General features: G+C 40.0%; 1 protein-coding gene across 6 annotated transcripts in view; it reads left to right on the top strand.

Annotated features, from left to right (window-relative positions):
• Positions 1 to 22991, top strand: part of runx1 (RUNX family transcription factor 1) — a 191867-nt gene that overhangs the window by 120758 nt on the left and 48118 nt on the right. The gene's annotated exons all lie outside the window — the stretch shown is intronic.

Raw genomic sequence — 22991 nt, forward strand, 5'->3', positions numbered from 1 at the left:
AGGCACATTACACAGCGGTGAAGTTTGATCTAAAATGCTTCAACCATAGAACTGTGCCATCGAAGTTTACAGCACAGAGTGATGCCATTCGGCCCATAGTGATGGTGCCGGCACTTTGTTACAGCGATCCAAAACTAATTCCACTGCTCCGGTTTCTCCCCCTAGCTCCGTAGCTACCTCTGCTTCGAATATTTATCTTCTTTTAACTTTAAAGATGCAATGGCCTCTGCCTCAACCATTCCCTATCAAAGCATTCCATGCTCTGATGACCCTCTGCATAAAAAAAACACTCTTTCTTCTCACTCTCTTAGCGACAGTTTTAAACTGACGACCACCTCATTACTGACTCGTCAATCAGGGGAAATATCTTCTCCCTGTTCACCCTATCAACACTCTTCATAATTTAAAATCAAGCTCTATTAAATGAATCCTGATTTTGTTTAGAACAGTTACGATTATTTAATCTTAGTTGCTACATGCATTTCTCAAAGATTACACAGTTGTAAAAATACAAAGCAATGAAATGCAATGTGGACCATTATTTTCGAACACTCCATGATGAACACAGCAGCCAGCCTGCCTTCACGTTCTATATCAGAGTAGAGTAGCTCTGTACCACCATGCATGAAGCAGCCTTCTGCTACAGAAAGTCCCCAGAGTGAAGTCATCACCTTGTCTCAATTTATTTAAAAAATACTTGTAAAATCAGCCAACAATGTCGTATGAACGAAACACACAAGTTATGAGATTTTAAAACAAAACGCTTGCATTTATTTAGCACCTTTTCCCAAGACGTGTTGCACAATGAATTATTTTTTGCGGCATAGGGACTGTTGAAATGTAGGCAACCATTCTGCACCAGGAAACATCCCACAAACAGCATGAGGTGACACTGGCTGAGGGAGGAATGTTGTCCAGGACACTGCTCTTTGTCTCTGTGGTTGGGTGAGGACATAAGAACATAAGAAATAGGAGCAGGAGTAGGCCATACGGCCCCTCGAGCCTGCTCCGCCATTCAATCAGATCATGGCTGATCTTCAACCTCAACTCCACTTTCTTGCCCAATCCCCATATGCCATGATTCCCCTAGAGTCCAAAAATCAATCGATCTCAGCCTTGAATATATTCAATGACTCAGCATCCACAGCCCTCTGGGGTAGAGAATTCCAAAGATTCACAACCCTCTGCGTGAAGAAATTCCTCCGCATCTCAGTCTTAAATGGCCGAGCCCTTATCCTGCGACTATGCCTTCTAGTTCTAGACTCTCCAGCCAGGGGAAACAACCTCTCAGCATCTACCCTGTCAAGCCCCCTCAGAATCTTATATGTTTCAATGAGATCACCTCTCATTCTTCTAAACTCTGGAAAGTGTAGGCCCATTCTACTCAACCTCTCCTCATAGGACAACCCTCTCACCCCAGGTATTAATCTAGTGAACCTCCGTTGCACTGCCTCCAAGGCAAGTACATCCTTCCTTGGATAAGGTGACCAAAACTGTACATAGTACTCCAGGTGAGGTGTAATAAAGGCCAACAAGCCATTTGATTTCCTAATTGCCTGTCTATATCCCTTTGCAGACTCTTTGTGTCCTCCTCACAACTTACTTTCCCTCCTAGCTTTGTATCATCAGCAAACTTGGATACATTACACTCGGTCCCTTCATCTAAGTCATTAATATAGACTGTAAATAGCTGAAGCCCCAGCACTGATCCTTGCCGCACCCCACTAGTTACAGCCTGACAACCTGAAAATGACCCGTTTATCCCTACTCTCTGTTTTTGGTCCATTAACCAATCCTCTATCCATGCTAATATATTATCCCCAACCCCATAAGCCCTTATCTTGCATAACAACCTTTTATGTGGCACCTTATCGAATGCCTTTTGAAAATCCAAATATATTACATCCACTGGTTCCTGTTTATCGACCCTGCTAGTTAAATCCTCAAAAAAACTCTAATAGATTTGTCAAACACAATTTCCCTTTCATAAAACCATGTTGACACTGCCTAATCATATTATGATGTTCTAAGTGCCCTGTTATCGTTTCCTTAATAACGGAATCCAGCATTTTCCTGACAACTGATGGCAGGCTAACTGGTCTGTAGTTCCTTGTTTTCTCTCTCCCTCCTTTCTTGAATAGCGGGGTTACATTTGCTGCCTTCCAATCTGCTGGGACTGTTCTAGAATCTAGGGAATTTTGGAAGATCATAACCAATGCATCCACTATCTCTGCAGCCACCTCTTTTAAAACCCTAGAATGTGGGCAATCAGGTCCAGGGGATTTATTGGCTTTTAGTCCCATTAGTTTCTCAAGTACTTTTTCTCTACTGATAATAATTACTTTAAGTTCCTCACTCTCATTAGCCCCTTGGTTCCCCACTATTTCTGATATGCTTTTTGTGTCTTCTACTGTGAAGACAGAAACAAAATATTTGTTTAACGCATCTGCCATTTCCTGATTCCCCATTATAATTTCTGCTGTCTCAGCCTCTAGAGGACCAATGTTTACTTTTGCCACTCTCTTCCTTTTTACATACTTGTAGAAGCTCTTGCAATCCTTTTTTATATTTCTTGCTAGTTTACTTTCATATTCTATTTTCTCCTTTTTTATCAATTTTTTGGTTTCTAAAACTCTCCCAATCCTCAGGCTTACTCCTCTTCTTGGCAACATTATAGGCCTCTTCTTTTAATCTAATACTTGCCTTAACTTCTTTAGTTAGCCATGGGTGGATCACTTTTACTGTGGAGTTTTTATTTCTCAATGGAATGTATATTTGTTGAGAATATTGAAATATTTATTTAAATGTCTGCCATTACTTTTCAACCATCATACCCTTTAATTTAATTTCCCAATCTACCTTAGCCAACTCGCCCCCCATACCTATGTAATTGGCTTTATTTAAGTTTAGGACTCTAGTTTCGAACTTAGGTACGTCACTCTCAAACTCAACGTGAAATTCTATCATATTATGATCACTCTTCCCCAGAGAATCTTTTACTATGAGATTACTAATTAACCCTGTCTCATTACACAATACAAAGTCTAAAATTACCTGTTCCCTGGTTGGTTCCACAACATATTGCTCTAGGAAACCGTCTCGAATGCATTCCATGAACTAGTCCTCCAATCTACCTTTGCCAATTTGATTTGCCCAGTCTTTTTGAAGATTAAAGACCCCCATGATTACTGCATTACCTTTGTTACAAGCTCCTATTATTTCATGATTAATACTCTGACCAACGGTATAACTGCTATTAGGGGGCCTATTAACTATTCCCACCCATGTTTTCTGCCCCTTGTTATTTCTTATTTCGGCCCTTACTGATTCTACTTCCTGATCTGCTGAGCCTAGATCCTTTCTCACCACTGTCCTTATGTCATCCTTTATTATTAGGGCTACACCCCCTCCTTTTCCATTCTGCCTGTCTTTTCTAAACATCATGTACCCTGGAATATTTAGTTCCCAATCTTGGTCACTTTGCAACCATGTCTTTGTAACGGCTATTAGATCAAACCCATTTATCTCTATTTGTGCAACTAATTCATCTATCTTATTATGAATGCTCCATGCATTCAGATAAAAAGTCTTTAATTTTGACTTTCTGCCATTTTTTCCCGCTTTGACCTTGCTTGTTGATGCTGTATTATTGGTAAACTCTCTGTCGCTTTCTGCCACACTCTGCTTATCTTTACCCAAATCACTACACTGCTCTGTTGCCTTGACTTTTCTCATTAGATTTCTAAATTTACCCTCACCTAGCCCCTCCCCCCCACTTTTTAGTTTAAAGACCTATCTACAGCCCTAGTTATTTGATTCGCCAGGACGCCGGTCCCAGCCCGGTTTAAGTGGAGCCCGTCCCAATGGAACAGCTCCCTCTTTCCCCAATCCTGATGCCAGTGCCTCATGAATCAAAACCCCTGACTCCCACACCACTCGTTAAGCCATGCATTTAACTCTCTGATTTGTTTGTCCCTATGCCAATTTGCAAATGGCTCAGGTAGTAATCCAGAGATTATTACTTTTGAGGTTCTGTTTATTAATTTAGACCCTAACTCCTCAAACTCCCTCAGCAGAACCTCATTCTTAGTTCCACCTATGTCATTGTTTCCTATGTGGACGACGACAACTGGATCCTCCCCCTCTTTTCCAGCCGTGAGGAGATGTCCTTAACCCTGGCACCGGAAAGGCAACACAGCCTTTGGGACTCTTGGTCGTGGCTGCAGAGAACAGTGTCTATCCCCCTGACTATACTATCCCTTACCATTACCACATTCCTTTTTACTCCCCCACTTGAATGGCCTCCTGTACCACAGTGCCGTAGTCAGTTTGCCCATCCTCCATGCAGTCTTTGCTCTCATCCATGCAGGTAGCAAGTATCTTGTACCTGTTAGACAAGGTCAAGGGCTGAGGCTCTTCCATCACTAGATCCTGGGTCCCCATACCTGCCTGACTCGCAGTCACATCCTCCTGTCCCTGACCACTGAACAAATCTAAATTACTACCAAACCTAAGGGGTGTGACTACCTCCTGGATCAAAGTGTCCAGGTAACTCTCCTTCTCCCGGATGCATCGCAATGTCTGCAGCTTGGGCGCCAGCTCAACAACTCTGAGCCGAAGTCCCTCGAGTTGCAGACACTTACTGCAGATGTGGTACCTCAGGATCTCGCTGCTCTCCACAAACTCCAACAGGCTGCAGTTATGACACATCACCTGCCCTGCCATCGCTTGTCGAACCAGAATTTATTTATTTGCTTTATTAGAATATTTAATCTCTCGCTATTCTTAGTTTTATTAACTAATTAATTTATCTAGTTGATTTAAACCCCTGCCCTAACTTAGAGAGAAAAAAAAGTAATACTCACCAACTAATCACCTACCTGCTGTCCTGTGACATCACTCTTTCAATTTCTGCCTGTGGTGAGTTGACTCCAACTGTGTAAAAACCGCGTGTCTCCGTCCGCCATTTTATTGCCTCCCGCTCTCACTCTACTCTCGGGCCTTCTGCTGCCGCCACTTTATTGCCTCCCGCTCTCGCTCCACTCTCAGGCCTTCTGCTACCGCCACTTTATTGCCTCCCGCTCTCTCTCTACTCTCGGGCCTTCTGCTGCTGCCACTTTATTGCCTCCCGCTCTCGTTCCACTCTCAGGCCTTCTGCTGCCGCCACTTTATTGCCTCCACTTTATTGCCTCCCGCTCTCGCTCTACTCTCGGGCCTTCTGCTGCCGCCACTTTATTGCCTCCCGCTCTCGCTCTACTCTCGGGCCTTCTGCCAGCTAATCACCTACCTGCTGTCCTATGATGTTAATCCTTGATTTTTTTTTCGATCCCACCAAATTTATCCTGAAGATTTACCGCCTCTGCTGCTCCAAGTGAGTTTAAGCCTTCGATCCCCGACTTTTATTTACTTGCCTCTGCCGCTCCAGTCCTCGTCTCGGCTGCTCTCAGAGCTCTTCCTCGCTGTTCACTGTCCTTCGCCCCCTACACCTAATTCCCCCCTCACCAAATTTTCAAGTTTCCACTCTGTTCGCAATCCACTCCATTCACTCTCTGCTGAGCTGTCACATCATATTCAGCTATGATGCCCCCCCCCCCCACCAACCCATAGTTTTCTAGCCTGCCAACATTCACCGTCTCAGCTCAGCTTATATTAGAAAAAAAAGAGTTGTAACTCTCGCAGTAGTTTAGTTGATAAAGACATCGTGTAACCGAGCCATAAAGACCAGCCACCCACCCATAGATGTGCCCTTTCCAACATGGGTCACCGGATAGCAATCAAGGATAAGTTTTCCTCTGTTAAACAATTTCAATAGTGTCCATTCTTGATAGTTTACACCATTTGTCCAGCATAATTTTGATATTTTTAAGCTGTGTGTAGCGAATGTATATTTCATTATTTTTGCCTCATACAGTGTATTGACTAATCACCCGAGTTGTTACTTCTGTAGCTTTCAAAACACACTAACATTTATGCTATCTATGCAAAAAAATCTGTCTTATGAATTTCAAAAGCTGTTATCAAATGGAACTGGAGAAATGTACAGAATTGCAAAGCATTTCTTCATTCATAATATCCAGTGGTCAAAGTGCAAACCTGTTATAAATGCCGCTACAATCCACGCTGGGATCTCATTTGTATTTGGTCTTTAAACCTACGAGGTTCAGGACTGTAGAAGATCAATATGCTGTAATGCTATTCGGTGCAAGTACCATGTACGGTGGCTTCCTAAACTGTCCCAAATTCATAAATCAAAACATTCAACTAAAAATGATGCAGAACCATTGCCTTAACAAAGCCCACGCTATTTTATCATTCACAATCTACTTTTAGCCACTGTTCTCAAGTTTTTTTTCTCCGTAGTGGGAGAGTAGAAAACACAAGAGATAAAATCCTTTCAAGAATGGGATGGCTCAAATTTCCAACACTCTTGCTGCAAGCAACTGCTTTGCAACTTCAGCTGTTGTGTCAGAAAATCAATCAATTATTTCTGCAAAATCGTGATACTTTCTCCATCTACACCAGCTTGTAAATTATTAACCACAGGTTTTTTTCTCCCCAGCGATGTTCTATTCTTAACCCAAATACCTTGCACTTTGTGAATTGTCAAATGCAGATCCGTATGTCTTATTTGCCAGCCTTTTCAAACTAATTAAACGGTTTTAATCATCTAAAGAAAGTATAGGATAAGAGGGAGTAGGAATTTTTAGAGTTTAGTCAACTGAATTTATTTCCTGTGCACAGATCTTTTGCACCACTAAGTACAAAAGTAGATAAGATGGTTGTGGCCTATATTTTCAGCTGTAGCGGAAACGGGCACTTCTTCAGTGAGACACGACTTCCGCCAAGATGTGATGCTGATCCTGGCTGATTTGCCAGCCTTTAGGTAATTTGCATAATTTTGGTAGGTTTCCCAGCCTCTGCCTAGGAGTCCGTCAGGATTGGGGCCAGAGAAAGGCTGCAGTAGGCATCCGAGGCCAGGAACAAACAGGCATCCCTTGCGTCCAGCATTGCTATGGTGCAAATGATGTGAAATACCTCAGATGATGCATTTCCCTCATTGACACATTATTACAGTACAACAAAAAAGAAAGAACTTGCATTTATATAGCGCCTTTCATGACCACAGGATGTCCCAAAAAGCTTTACAGCCAATTACGTACTTTTGAAGTGTAGTCATTGTTGCAATGTAGGAAATGTGCCAATTTGCACACAGAAAGGTCCCACAAATAGCAATGAGATAATCACCAGATTATCTGTTTTAGTAACGTAGGTTGAGGGATAAATATTGGCCAGGACACCGGGGAGAATTCCCCTCCTCTTCTTTGAAATAGTACACCCGCCTATATATGGACAGACAAATTGTACGTCCCCTGCAAGAAATCACAAAGATCAAGCAGGAAATCTAGGCTTGCATTTTCAAAAAGGGTTTTTGGGCACAGTTCCTGTGCATTGTTTAGTAGATGTGCAGTGGGATTTTTAAAGGTTCTGCAAAACAACTGCAATTATTTTTTCACATCAATCTGACCTGTTTTATAAATCAAATTACAATTACAGTAGAATCTGGATTGTCCCTGCCTCCATTCCCCACTATCTGTGGGAATATTTGCGGATACTGGGAGACCAGTGTCTTTTTTTTAATTTCTGAGCACGCTGTTCTTACCAGCAAGATAACCTGATGCTGCGTAACTAATCAATCAGCAGATCGACCAGGTTATGGTTTCTCCCATACCCTTACCTGCTACTCCAGCACTAGGCTTGCCACAGATCAGAGAGGGACAACCACCAAAAATGTGCACCTGACACCAATCATAGCACTTTTACCAATCTGCTTGCCAAACTCCTCAGTGCCAATCTCAGCAGAGCTGCCAGGTTTAAAAACAATACAGAACCTGTCTGTCTGAATAAGCTCCTCGGTGACATGTGTGTTTCCCATAAACATATACACATGACATGAGGACATAATCTAGGCTGACAGTCCAGTGCAGTACTGAGGGAGTGCTGCACTGTCTTTCGGATGAGACATTAAACTGAGACCCCATCTGCCCTCTCAGGTGGATGTAAAAGACCCCACGGCACTATTTTGAAGAAGAGCAGTGGAGCTCTCCTGGTGTTCTGGCCAACATTTATCCCTCAACCAATACCTAAAACAGATGATCTGGTCATTTATTTCATCGCTGTTTATGGGACCTTGCTTTGCACAAATTGACTGCCACATTTCTTACATTACAACAGTGACTACACTTCAAAAGTACTTCATTGGTTGTAAAGCACTTTGGGACATCCTGAGGTCCTGAAAGGCGCTATATAACTGCAAGTCTTTCTTTCTTTCTTTGTCATTTGTAAAAAGGTATATATTTTAAAAATTATTTTATTCAATTTTCCTTGCTTTTCTCTATTTGTAAGAAAAATGAACAGGCTCGGGGGGGTGGGTGGGTGGGGGGAGGGTGGGGTGGGGGGAGGGGGAGGGGGGTGGTGCTGAACCATCTGCTCCTGGTGCTATGTTCCCATGTAACATAGAACATAAGAAATTAGGTTTCAGAAAAGGTCACTCAACTCATCTAACTCAATCCATCATTCAGGCCTGTGTCTGCCATTTTTGGCTATTTCCCATATAAGTAAGTTATGTAAGAATGCATCCTGAATTTGCAAGGAGAAATAGAGACTTACATTTATATAGCACCATATCACATCAATGAAAGCGTTTCACATAATGGATCACTCTCAAAGTACAGTGAGTGTTGTTATGTGGTCAAACGTGGCAGCCACCCTGTGTCGGTGACATCCCACAAAAAGCAAAGAGATTAATGACTAGTTATTCTGTTTCCTTTTGGTTAAAAACACACCAGAAGATTATTTTTCTGCAAATAGAACTTTAGAACAATCATTGTACAGTACAACAAAGGGATGATGTCTCTTGTGGTTTGTGAAACAAATTTAGAAATGTATTCTTTATAAACAGGTTTATGATTTGATCACACATAGTACATATTAATTGCAAATTGTATAAATTGAAGGATAAACTCAGTGGATAATTTATAAAGTTGCAAATAGTTATGGAAATAACACCCTTTTTTCTCTAATTTTTTGTTAATTAAATCTAGATGTTAATGCTGGATAATGGAACTCTCCCCATTTCAAGCACCGAGTGTTAACATCAAGCAATCAGAGGTTAGGTATGGCACAGTCAGATGTAGAGTAAACTCCAATTATTTTGTCCCAACAACATGCTTCAGCCCCAGCTTCAGAGGGGTACCTCCTCCTGCATCAATGTGACATTTTCCCTATTCACTACGTCCACTCCACCACATTCTGTAGCTTCTCCGATTGGCAATGCCAATTATTACCAAATTAGGGGCGGTTTTATGGTGAAGACATATATTCACTAGGAACTGGATTGAGATTGTCCAAAGTCGTTTCACATAGGACCCTTAAAGAAAGTTTGTAGGACCCTTACAGTCAGCAAACAATAGAGATGTTCATCCCATTAGTCTGTGACAGGATTTGAACCCAAGTCCTAGTGGTAAAAGTCCAGTACCTAATCCACTGCACCACTCAGTTCCCTTACCCTATTTATTTTATTCTTAATCTAGTCTAATACAAAAAGTTACTGCAGTTCTCAAAGACTTACTCTTCATCATCTTTCCTGTTTGCACAATCCACGATCAAATCTCCCAATCCTACATTGCAGTACCTTATAGTAACTCACTAATGCCTTGTGAGATAGCTGCTCTTTCACACTTTGTGGACCAAACATGTGCATTGTACTTTGTGTACATATCAATATTCGGAACTTAAGAAAGTACAGGATTAGAAGAGACTCTGCTATCCATCTAGTCAGTCCCAAAAACGAATACATCTCAATCACAGAGACATGGAAAGTACAGAATCCGCAGAAGAAGCTTCAAAAGCAAGTAGAAAATAGCCACCATCTCCAAAAACTGAGCATTTCTTTCAGCCACAATGAAATAAGGGTTTTCTAGACTTTCTATGCTAAACTAATGTCTGGGCAACCATCAAATCATCCATTCCAATCAACAGAAGATCCCAACTTCATGTCAGTGCAATATATTGTTAAGTGATATGTCAGAAAATCAATTAATTACTTTTAAGTAGCAGTTAAGAGTATCCACACAATACTCCCATTTGAATTATTAAACAGAACAAAGGCTGAGTTTTTCAATCTGAAATTCTGCCTCAAAATAAAGTGCAAAAAGCTCCCTGTGCCCTCCAGCCTCATCAGAATTATTGGACAGGCTGAAACATTGGCAGTAACAGTGTGTGTGCTGAGGAGTGGGTGGGGGGGGGGGGGTGTGGGGAGGTGTCAAAATACTACAACGATAACCTTATCCTACTTCTCAGTGGTGACTATGTGTAGAGATAGTGTCTGGCAGAAGCCTTTTATCTTATTTAAACACAACCAAAGGCAGATCAGGCTGACCCCTGTGCTTCTCCAGCTATCAGGAAACACCTTGTTTATAAGTTGCTGAAACATTGGACTGACATTCAGTAGCAGAACTGTCACAATAACACACATTACCAAATATCATTGCCTCACCCACCAGATTAAAAGGAAAAGATTGCAAAACACTGCATTAAAGAGTGCAAGCTGCTATCATGTATTGCTGTATAGTTTATATAGTAACATTTATATAGTAACAGTAACAGTTTAGACCATTTAGCTAACCCATCCACAGTATTCCCTTGGTGCATTTCTAATAACCATGTTTGTGTGTGACTTGTTTCTTTATAAATTAACTTGTGAGGTACCACTTGTCCGTTAATATTGGATAAAGAGCTGGTACAGGAGTTAATGAATGTGATGTCAAGTGTTTATGATGAGATTTAGCATCCAAATGAGGAGCATATTTTAGGTTTTGCGATTGATGGGTTTTAAAAAATTTTCCTCTTCTGTTTATTTTCCCCTCCTCCCCCAGTTTTCTCCCCTCCTTTCCTGAACTTGCAGACTTTTTCTGAAGGATAGTTCCACAGGTGCTTTCTGCCTCTGGTACCTCACCCGAGTGGCACCCGAGTCTTCATTCTTAAGCCCAGACAGTAAGTGTCAGTAAGATTTCCACAGTATGGAGCCAAACCCAATTTTGTGCTCATGTCTGCATGCTTTTTTCAGCAGGAGTTACAGGATAGTGATCGCGAGTGGGAAGCCTGACTAATTTTGCCCCTCCTTGGAGCAGGGGCGCTGAGAGCAAATAGCACCCAACAGCCAGGTCAGCCGAAATCAGCTACCTTAGCTAGGGATCAAACCTGGGACCTTCCTGCTCTCTATGGCTCACCTATACACTGTGATATAATAATATGCACTGGTCACTAGGTGACTGGACCATCAGGGAACCCTACACACTTATTTTAAGTTCCCCAATATTGTGCACCATTCCCAGCCATAAGTGCAATCAGGTGATCTGCTTTCAGGACTGTCTATGCTGTACTACATCTGGGTACAAAAGAACAAGGAAGAAGAGCAGGGTAGCTCAAGAAATGGTTCCCCTCCCTTCCAAGTTCCATCCCCATGTGGGAAAGATATGCTTTGGACTCTACAAGAGCTCTGAAAATATTATCATGAGAAAACATAATGTCTTTTATATCACAAGGATGTGTGGGAAAGTTTCTAAATTTCCAATCTACTGAGGTTCTCAAAGATATAGAAATGAGGCCTTATATTTTTGTATGTATCCCTTAGTGTCAATATGAATATCTAATAAAGATAAGAAATAGTGCTTGCAGATTAACATGATTTTGAATGGCAAAAATACCATGTCAGAGAAACTCAAGTAGCCCTTGACTGTTTCGAGTACAAATACCCACTTTAGCTAGGAGACTTCTCTAAATTATCTGGTTTCAAATGGCAACTAACTAAATAGTTTAACAAGAGGAAGCTCAATTTTTGCCTAGTCTATCACCAATCGATTACCACTAACTAAGGGGGATTAACTTGGGAATGACTCATTGTACTATCGAGTAGTTCCAAGTAACTACACAAACTAATGAAATAAGGTGCAATAATTACCAAGGATATGATAATGATGAGGCGCAGTTGGTATAAACCATCCTACTTTCCAATTCTACAGATAGTTGAAAGGAAGAGCAAGAGGTTGCAGTTCACTAATGCTGTTGTTGTAGTACATATTTGGTGCTAAATCTGGACAGGTACTGGCATCTGGAAACTAGTGCTTATTACCATATCACACGACATGCATTGCAGCCACTGCATCTATACAAGAGCGAGTTTTGCTCCTGCTCCCCCATTCAAGTATGTGGCCAGATGGCAATAGCCAAATAAATTAGGCACTACAGTTTTCTCCAAAGCACTGAATGCCACTGCTCAGGCATGTACATGTGATATCACTGTCTCATATACATATCTACTGGTCCACAGCAGCACTCTGAGTTTCAGAAGAAACCACGGTGCCACTGCTACAGGCAAGTTGAACTCTGCTGGCATTGTTTAATACATCTGACTTGTACCAGCACCCATGACAACCTACGGTTTGAAAGGAGCTGAAGCAACAAATACTTCAGAGATTAGGGATTAAATATAGTAATTCATAAAGCACAGCCAAAACCCATCAGAAACCGACTCAGTTGGCAAGTGCCATAGTATATCCTGTAACACTATTGCCACTCCCTGTGATCCAAGCCATTCTGTAAATGTCACTCTTTTTCATACTGTACCATTTTCACTGTGCCATGTACACTGTATACAGTACCTTGAACACAATATGTAACAATTGCAATTAAAAGACAGCTTGATTATGTGTTCATCCATTTAAAGTTGCTTTGCCCAATAGTGCCTTGCTACAAAATAACTTTCTCCTTGCTGTAATAACTATAATCTACACAATATAATTTAATGCACTCTGAATCTTCTGTGAACAATGTTCTAACCTCTGTGCCTAGGCTATGTGAAACTGGCAAACAACTACTTATATTTACTAATATTTAAATAAATGAAGCATTAAAACAAGAACTGGACAAATTCCTAATGCAACAAGGAATAGAGGGATATGAACTTGGCAGCAAAACTAAAAGATCAACTGGTCTGTTCAGGTCCAAAATTTTAACTAAGATGAGTGGGTGAGCTGGATGAGCTGAATGGCCTTTTCTCATTCCTACTTCTAATCTTCTGTTCTTATTTCCAAATAAATTGTTAACTAAATAGAAGACTTAAATAAATAGCTTGCCGTGCATCAGCAATCTGTCTCTCTCCATCCTAACTTTTCTTGGTGCTCTCTATTTTATGATACTACTCTACTCATTGCTCTCTGAACTTTCTTCTCTTGTCCTTCCTAAGCTACAAATATGCTGTCCTACATGCTCATCCTCCTTCCTATCTTCTCACTTTGTTGAAATCAAGACTCATAGCACTATTAGTTCCCTCAATGGCTTCACTGGTAAAGACACTGGCCCTTTAAAAAAAACAATAATTATTTATTTCAACTGGCAAATTCTAATATCACCAACCCTATTTTGTTAATCTATACCCTGGTAATACTGTTGACAATAAAGGTGTTTGAATGCTTAGCACTTTTGTAGGACATTCCTCTGTGTTGTTTTAACAGAGGCATTAACCCATTTATTCTAAATAGGCTAACACCTCTGTTAAAGCATTGGACAGAGGAACGCTATACAGATGTGTGAAACATTCATCCTTTAATATGGCTAGTTTCTATTCTTATACTGCTAAAATGGGCTATAAAAATGATTGGGTTAAATATTGCACTGCAATTCCAAGAATGTGTTTCCATGCTTTACTTGTTCCAACACAACACAGTCAGAATTATTCTTGAAAGATTTGTTATGAATATAAACAAAAATTGTTCTACATGCAACTCAACTTTAACTAAAATGATGGAAAATGTGAACATCAGTTTAGTGCCTAAATGAAATTACTAGGTTTTAAATGCCTCAGGCAAAAATGAATCAAACTCTCTGGTGAGTTTGGTAAGTGAAAAACTTATTAAGCATGACTGCATGTCATTTTCCAATTTGCCAGTATTTAATAATCTCTAAGGTAGTTAAAGTCCAAGTGAAAGCTATCACCTTGCCCCAGCACTGAGCATTCGGAGCTGGTACTTCATTGTCACTGACCACTTCTGATCTTGCCTTTCTTCACAATGAACGAAGGCCAGTTTGGTTTGCCCTCTCATCTGTCCTGGGCTATGTACCTGATGCGAGAAAGCAGAGCTGCAACTAACATCTTCGGTAGAGTGGAATCTGATTTTTTTTCTCTCATTACTTTCTTAAAGCTTCCAGTTGTTAAATTTCTAACCATTCAAATTGATGTTATGTGACTTTGTCTAACGTATGATATAAACAATAGAGAGATATTTTGTTTAAATTGGCAATGTATGGACTACGCGATGCACCACTTTAGTAATTAAATTTATTTTTCTAACTGAACGTAATTTAAGTGATGATAATTTGCATACGCCTTTATTTTTGGAGCAAGTAATTTTTTTCAGCAAGTGGTTTGTAATCTCTCAAATCTGCTTAAAAACTAGCTGCCTCTGATTTTTTTTACGCAAAATCGCAGTACTTGGGTAGCAAATCGCTACTGCTATTGTGTATATACGCTCAGGATTTGTCACGGGATGTCATGCTGCACCAAATGGTTTGCTCTATTTATTGTACCTCTCGCACGACTTCAGGCGCAACTTACCTAGAGATGCGTTTTTTGTTTCTAAAACATATTCCGAGCATGCATGTGCACACCAAAAAAAGTCCTATAATTTATCACAATCTAAAACCAACTATAATCTCCCATTGGTTGAACTACAATCAGAGACAAGTTTCTTGAAAGGCCTTGCAATCGGTCTGTTAAGTGGAAAGAACAGTTTATGAGATTAACTTGTGGCTTTAACTGTGGCTGTGATGATGCATTAGTGGTGCTGATCGTGGTTAATAGGCCTTTCCACTTCAGCTAGCCTCCCAATATCTTCAGTTCAATCAGATGTGACTGCGGTGTATCACAAATGCAGTTCTTGGCGACCTGAGGAGCTAAATACAGATGTCAAGGTGATTTGTTTGCCGTAATAATTTGAACAGATATTGTAGCAGGGACTGCTGCAGTACACCCTGTGCGAAGATAACATTGAAATCGTCATTACTACTGCTTGCTGATTCACTCGCACATTTGCACTAATTTGTAATGCATAATGGCAATGTTACAAAAGGAAAAAAAATGCTCTGTAATATAATGCAGCTAAGAGTGTAGCCATGCCCTCAGCATTCACTGACAATATGTTGCCCTGTTCATGTGCAAGATAAGATTTGTAGCTCAAGTTCAAACCGGAAGAAACTGTGAAAGCAACTTCCTTGCAATAGTATTAAATATTTGCTTTTTGGGTTGCAGTAGTAACCCAGAGTGTGCAATCGTGGCCACAAGCTCCAGCTTTGGCAAGGCGACTGATTATTTATTTCTGTGAGGTTTAGGGAACTATTTGAGAACCCGAACTCTCAATGGTGCTATACAGAAACTCTCACAGTAGATGACAAACTGTATTAAAGAGGAAACCTGCATGGATTAAAGAATTTAAACGCCACAATTTGATAAAGCAGTAACTGTTGCACTCGGCTTCTGAATTTGCTTCTATAATCAATGTATTATATCCTTTGTCTTTATCGTCACTAAGCAATATGTGAAAGTGAATTCAGATTACACTCTGAATTGACAGGGTAGTTTGTAAGGTTACGAAAAACACAACTAAAATGCGATGTATTCATTTTAAAGAGATGTACAAAAAGCTACTGTTTTAAACACACATTCACGGGTTCAGAATGGGTGATAACAAATGGAAAGAATTCAGGTATGTAACAGAAATTGGTAGAATTTTGGAAGTCCAAGCACGGAAACCATGGCCATAACTATAGTTAGTAACCATAGACTAACACTTCATAGTAATTTAGGACTAAACCTGTTTCAAAGCCTAGAACAAGAAATGTTTCCGAAGGAATTAGATGTTAGTCATCGTTCAAAAAACTTGTTTTCAATATTTTCTCTGTTTATGTCTATGGGAAATTAATTAATATTATCAGTGATCAAATTGCAGTTTAAAGTTTAGAAACGACTACCTGAAGTTTCGGGGGTGGGGGGGTTATGGATATAAATTAGCTCCAATTTATCATCCCCACCTTGGCGATCCCTCGATAATCGAGTGAGAATGTTTCTCAGCGTAAAAAGAAGTGTTTCGAGTTTTAAGATTGGCCACGATTGGGGTGTAATGTGTAGCATTAGGAGCAGCACCTTTGACCAGGACTCAACCGCATCCCCTGTGGATGGATTCCCATCTCTAGGCTCCAAATGTTGCATCAACAGTAACACCGCAAGTAGAGCAAATCACCATTCCAAATGTCTCTCGGGATAAATTGTAACTGCTACCTGCGTCGTAATATTTTTTTAATCGAAAAAGTCGCTCGTTATTACTGTTAAATTTAATTCACTACTCAAATTCAAACACAAGTTTCATGTTTTTAGTGGGTTTCGGTAACATTCGTGTGAAAATACAAGTACCATGGTCAGCGAAAGGTTGGATACAAGAGACTAACAGGATATAATGAAACGATTATTAGCTATATACTAGCGTGTTACAATAATCGTTGTTTTGTATGAGCCATCTTCAGAACTTTCTTTCATGATGCTTCTCTTAAGCTAATAAGGTGTCTAATATAATTCTCAATATGCTTTTATTTTACTAATGACAAATGATGAGATTTCCCCAACCATTCATTGTTGATGGGCGGGAAGGGACGGGGGTGAAATCTCATCCAGTGTTGTTTTGGAAGTGGCTTTTTGTGTGGGGTAAATAGTGAATCCTACTTTTGCAGCACTTTGAAGGGTCATGGTCTAAATCAGTCTATAACTGGAGCAGGTTCTCGATAAGTTTTACTCAGTGGACTTCTTGATGTAATACAGAAACGCGTATTTGTAATACACCGCGTATTACCTCGTTGATTGAAAATAGATATTTAAACATAACAATATGAGCATTTTTTATTTTACAAAATTAAGGTGTTATCTGCCAGTGCTGAATTATGAACCGTCGATTATGTCTTTTCCAGCTAGGTTACCGATCTGTAAAGTAGACAGGGAAATTTAATCAGAATAACATTAGAATTATAACCTGCAATAGCTGTGTAATTTCAATGTTTTTGCAGAATTATGACAGTCAGAAGTACACCGATATCAACACAGTTATCAAAAAGTTAGACATTTTTCATTAAAAAATCATAATTGTATAACTATCGTACTTAAAAGTGAGATGGCCATTGTAAAGGGAATGTTTGAAACACGCGATGATCTATTCGAGCCCTCCAGGGAACGGGAAAGTGAATTGCAAATTAAACTCATCTGGAAGAGGAGTGGGCTGATATGTTAAGAAAGATAACCCCCGTTTATTTACTTTTTTTCTACTGCAAAAATGTACAAGATTTGCAATGTTGGAAAAGCAGAAGGTAGCTTTGTATTTGAAATAGGGTTCCAGATTTAATAGCGCGGGGTGAAAAAATGTTTGAATCAATGATAATCAATGGTTTGGTAACTGTAGTTGTTACTCATTGAGTTATTTGCAATTCATCAGGCAAATGTTTAAAACGCTTCTAACAAAACGACTCCTCTCCTATTATAAATTATATTATAGAACTCTCAGAAGATACTAGTACAAGTATTACGATTTTTTTTGTTACCACAGGATAGATAACTGGGAATTTTATTTTAAATACTTTTATTGAAAAATAATGGGCGATCCTTTTAGATTCAACAAAACTTAAATACATATATCTAAGGTTTGTTCACTCGGTGTACTGTGTCCATCCGTTCGAGGAGCGGAAAATTACACTTTATGTACGTTCCAGAAAAATCCAGAGTGGTCAGTATTTAAAATATGTTTGTTTTTAAAATTGTCAGACCCGGTGGTCTACTTTGAAAAATGTAGGTGGCGCAAGTTGTTTAAGTGTGAGAATCTACCAATTGCATTTGCAAATGCCCTGGATTTTTTTGTTTGAACTTTTAACGATGCTTGCTATGCCCCTTCCTATTTTATCTACATTATCAGTTCCTCTGTAATACGTTAAACTATTTCAGGCAATGGGATTTTTGAAGGATACACAAAATCGATAAAACGAGGTTGGATGGTGGGGTAATTTCCCCATACTCCCTACCCACAAAAGACTAGAGAGAAGGACACGGGCAAAATAATCAAATATTTATAGATACCGTGTGGTCCATCGGGAAATATTTAATAATCTCCAGACGAAACAGTCTCCTCATTAAGGACAACAGGGCCTTGGTGACCATATTTACATATAGGATACTTAAACATTACTTAACCTTTAATCTGTGTTATTTTCCATTATTTTCAGTCAAACCAGTGGCAGCATACTGAAATAATTTCCGGTAAAGTAGTTGATGTATTTTAATCTTTTATCTTTAAACAATATTAATGTGCATGAGTGCGAAGTTATTGCAAATGAGCATCTCACAATCCTTCATAATTTCGGTGATATTAATCAAATCACGATATTAACAAATTTCCAGATTATCGGTAAATAATCAGTTCCACCTGGATTCTCAGCTCATTTTTTATAAAGAAACCTGTCCAATTATGAAAATATAAATTCTACTAACTTGAACTTTACTGATCCTTAAATTCTGTGTAAATCATTAAACCCAGACATCCCGGTGATAACAGGCAACATTCATTCATGTGGAAAGCTGTCACCGAGTATAGTTATGTGTTTTTGATTCAGACATATTGCCAAAGTCGTGTAAGTCATTTGTCTTTGGGTATTATTAATAAACGGTTAAACCTTCAGGAATAGGTTGGGTGAGAAAGGATGGGGTTAGAGAACCATTAGTCATCTGGGATATTGACAGGCTATGGCTTTCGGGAGTGTAACTCTAACTCAAGATTGCCCTCTCTGCTAAGCCTAACCCTCGCCGTTTCTGATGACCCTATCTAGGCTTCCGTTTTTTTGCTAATCCTAATCCTATCCCTAACCTACTATTTCTGCCAACCTGGCTACTGTTTCAGTTAATCTAACCCATACCCTTAGCTTCACCCAAGGCTACTACTATCTGTTAACACCGACTCTAACACTAACCCCAGGCTGCCGTTTCTGATAACCGTAGAGTTTTGATTGTTTTGCCCTAGACTACTAATTTGTGATAAACCAGCGCTGTTTCCAATAATACTAAACCTAACCTAAACTGTCTGGTGCTAGTTCTTACCCCGTTAGTAAGACTGACATTTAAACTGCAGCCGTACCCAATACCCATTTCGTTTTAATACTGGGCAGGACATGTATCTGAGACCCTGTAATTCTATGCCTGGAAGTTCATTATTGATATTTGGCTTATGTGGGTGGCTTAAATCCTCTGGGACCTTGGGTGCATGAGCCAGTCATTTAATTTGGAAGTCCATTTTCAATTATGAATAAAAAAAATTAAGAACCTGACGTTAGTATCAGGTGTATGAGAAATAATTATTCAACGTTTATTTTTGCTTCGAGGAAGGATTGACTCAAATGCATAATGGAAAAAATTTAGCACGATCGCACACTGCTCACTATTCACGAAAATATTGCATTTTAATTAAAAAGCCATTGAAGGTACTGTAAAAAAACGACGTGGTTTCCAACTAAGCTGCAAATGCCGCTCACTACAGAGACTGTTAAATGATAAAAGCATTTAAATCCTTACATGGAACGGTTTTAGGTAATACCGAAAGAATGAGGGAAAGGGAGAAAGGAGATGGACAGTCACAATTTAAAATCATTCAATTTAAAAAGGCTGGCTATGGTATTTCAAAAAAATCTATTACAATTTTGTCAGTAGACATTTATCCTGCCGCCTTGTGCATTTTGCCAAATAATAATTCAATCTTATGAACATAATTTAATTCATGTGAATCTCCGAAGTTAAATAAAATCAATAATTCTAATTGTCTTGTTATTTTTGGACGTTCAGCAATGTAGCCCTCAAAGAGTTATATTCTGTGAAATCGACTGGAAAATCTTTTTTTAAAAAAAAGACTGTCGCTGCATTTTTGTTAATACTCATATCTTTATTGAGACTCTTCCTGTTTAGTTACAGAAACTAAAATGTACTGCCAAGACATGCAGACATCGCGCAGGGGGTGGCTCGCTCACATGATATGTATGACACGTGGAATAAAAAACATAGTTAGTGTGCAATCTGTCAGGAGATAAAGTCGCCCACGATGTGGATGGGGTTAATGCACATTCTGTTTTTTTTTCCAATAAGGTATTGCTTGCCCTGCAAAAAAAAATCAACAACCAAAACCAGAACTTCAGCTATTATGGAGTTGCCAGGCCTCGGTGCAGTCTAAACAGCTCTGCTTGAAGGTCCATTGCTGCCCCCTAAAGCTCATCAGTCGATACTGCTGCTCCCGTACAGCAGCTTTTCAATGACTGCGTCTGACTGAAGAAATCTGGACGTGTTTTTTTTCATTTTGGTTTATTTATTAAATTCTCCTCCACGTCAGGAAACGAGTGAGATTTCAGCCTATTGCCCCATGAATCGGTTGTCATTCGAGTCTCACGCTGTCTTTACCTCCCACTACATTGTCGCTGTTGATGGTGCAGACAGTAGCTGGATTCCTGCGGTTTCAAAAATGGGTCACAAACCACTGACTATGTGGGATTGAAATCATACCTGTTTGATTACCAGTCAGCGCCCAGGCCATTAATATCACAATCAGAAACAAACAGCGACCAGGAAGTGGCTGCAACCTCAGTAGGAAATCGGTGGGAAAAAAATACAGAGCCCTGTGTTTTGGAGACTGGCACCCCTAGAATATTTGAAACTATATTTTTAAAGCAAAGGATGTGCGAGAATTGACCACTGTTGATCTTAAAAGGCATTTAAGTCACATCTGATCTATTTTAGGGCGTGTGTGCTGATGTCATGCACGTCTGGGAAAATATATTGCAATACATATGGTGTGATAATGTTGCATTCATTCGGCGTAGATTTTATAAATGACGGTTTCTACAGTTTTAAAAAAATTACAATGATATTTATCCTAGACATAAATGTATGTAAACTAATGCCTAGAGACAGAAGTAAAGCAGGCGCGCCCGCGCTCTTGTCAACCCCTAAGTAACGTGTCTGTTTGTGTGTAAGGCTGACAGTTAGTGTTGTGGAGTTAAAATTAAAAAACCTGAAATCCCGAATAGCATAATATTTAGAAATAAAAAGAGCTAAAATCACTGATATAAACTTCTAATCGAATTTATGTGTAAATATTTAGTTGTCAGTATATAAACAGCACAGTCAGTCAGAAAAATAGAGGTCACCAATAGGGACTGAATAAACTAAACATTTTCCTGATTTTTAAAAATTATTTTTGCTTATTGACCAAGGGTAATTAAAAAGATATTTCATATTTTTTTAAAGAAGTGCAGCATGTAAAGGGACGTTTCTCACTTAAGGATTAAGTTTCTTTTTCTTGTTTTGGGCAATCAATAATGCACGAGGAAGAAGAGACATATTTGCTATTTTTAAAAGAACCTTTTTTTAAAAAAAAAAGAAAATTAATATAGTGTAAGAAGTTAAAGGGGCCTGAAACTGGTTTGCACGACAAAGTGATGCGCCTGGGGTGGGTGGGGAGGGTTAGGGCGGTGGGAGAGAGAGAGAGAGAGCGCGAGAGCGCGCGGAGGAATCCCATTGACGGAAACACCGCTGGCGCGCGCGCTGGAGCGGGGCGGGCTCGCGCGCGGCTCCCGGCGCGTTCAAACAAAAAAGCACCAAGAGCGCGCTAACTTTCCGGCTTATCCGATTGGCTGGAAGCGGGCGCCGTCGTGGTTCGTTCCACCCCCCCCCCCCCCCACCTCACACTCCCTCCTCCCCCCTCCCTTCCTGTCCGGGCCCGGATTCTAGAACGCGGAGCGGATTGGTTTGCGACATGCGATATGCAAATCAGCTGGGTTCCTGCGGACAGAAAGAATCGCCGGGGGTTTTTTTTTTGGTGTGTGGAGAAATTCCGAGACATTCACCTTAAATCATAAGGAGAGTGAGTGAGAGAGGCTCATTCATAAAGGACTGAAGTGCTCCTTCTTGTGCCTAGGAGTGTGCTAGTGTGTTCAATTATATCCTTTTTGTTTAAAAAAAAGAAAAAGACAGGACGTTAAGAGGAGGAATGCCGATGCAGAGAAGAGAAACAAATTATTTATGAGTGGGGGAAAAAAAAGAAACATTTAATTTCTTCTTCAGCCTGAGAGGTTTCTGCAGCTTTTTTTTAAAAAAAAGTTTCTCCAGTTTTTTTTTAAAAAACTTTCAGCATTTTTTTTTTGGTTGAGTTATTTGGCACAGAGTCATCTTCAGGGCGGGTGTCTCTTGTGTGAAGTTCACGTTGAGCTAAACTCTCTGCGCTTTGAATTTCGGTCAGGAGACTATATATGTGGTGTTTGCGCGTCTCAAACCACAGAAGAGCCGCAAGTCTAACCAAGCTGCAAAACCACGCTGCACCCAAAATAAAGATCTCGAAAGCGAAAGCTCCGATAATCAAACTGACTGAAACCGTAGAGAGGAGGAAAGTGTCTTGGGATTTTTATTTTATTTAAACGGACCGAGCTGTCTGGTCTATTTTTTTTAAAAGACATTTGATCGCTGGATAAAACAACCCTTGCAGTTTTAAAACAAAACAAAAAGTCGTCTCGTCGTTATTTGAATTTAATCGGTCTTCCGCACGATCGCGGGCACAGTTTCAGATAACATCTTCTGTACAAACTGCAGGATCATGCAAAACACTCGGCTGTCAGAAACGTGCTATGGAACTGAAAAGTGAAAGGGGGGCCAGCAACAGAAAGCCTACAGGTGGACATTTCGTTATTTTAACCCGTGACTGACCCGAACCGATCAAAAGCCCCACGCCTGGCACTTGTGGGTTTTTGCCGCTGAAACACGTCGATAAAAGTGAATCTATACAGATACATGGTGACCTGTACTCGACTGCAGGTGG

The sequence above is a fragment of the Heptranchias perlo genome, chromosome 11, assembly GCF_035084215.1.
Source record: "Heptranchias perlo isolate sHepPer1 chromosome 11, sHepPer1.hap1, whole genome shotgun sequence".
In the NCBI taxonomy this organism is placed as follows: domain Eukaryota; kingdom Metazoa; phylum Chordata; class Chondrichthyes; order Hexanchiformes; family Hexanchidae; genus Heptranchias; species Heptranchias perlo.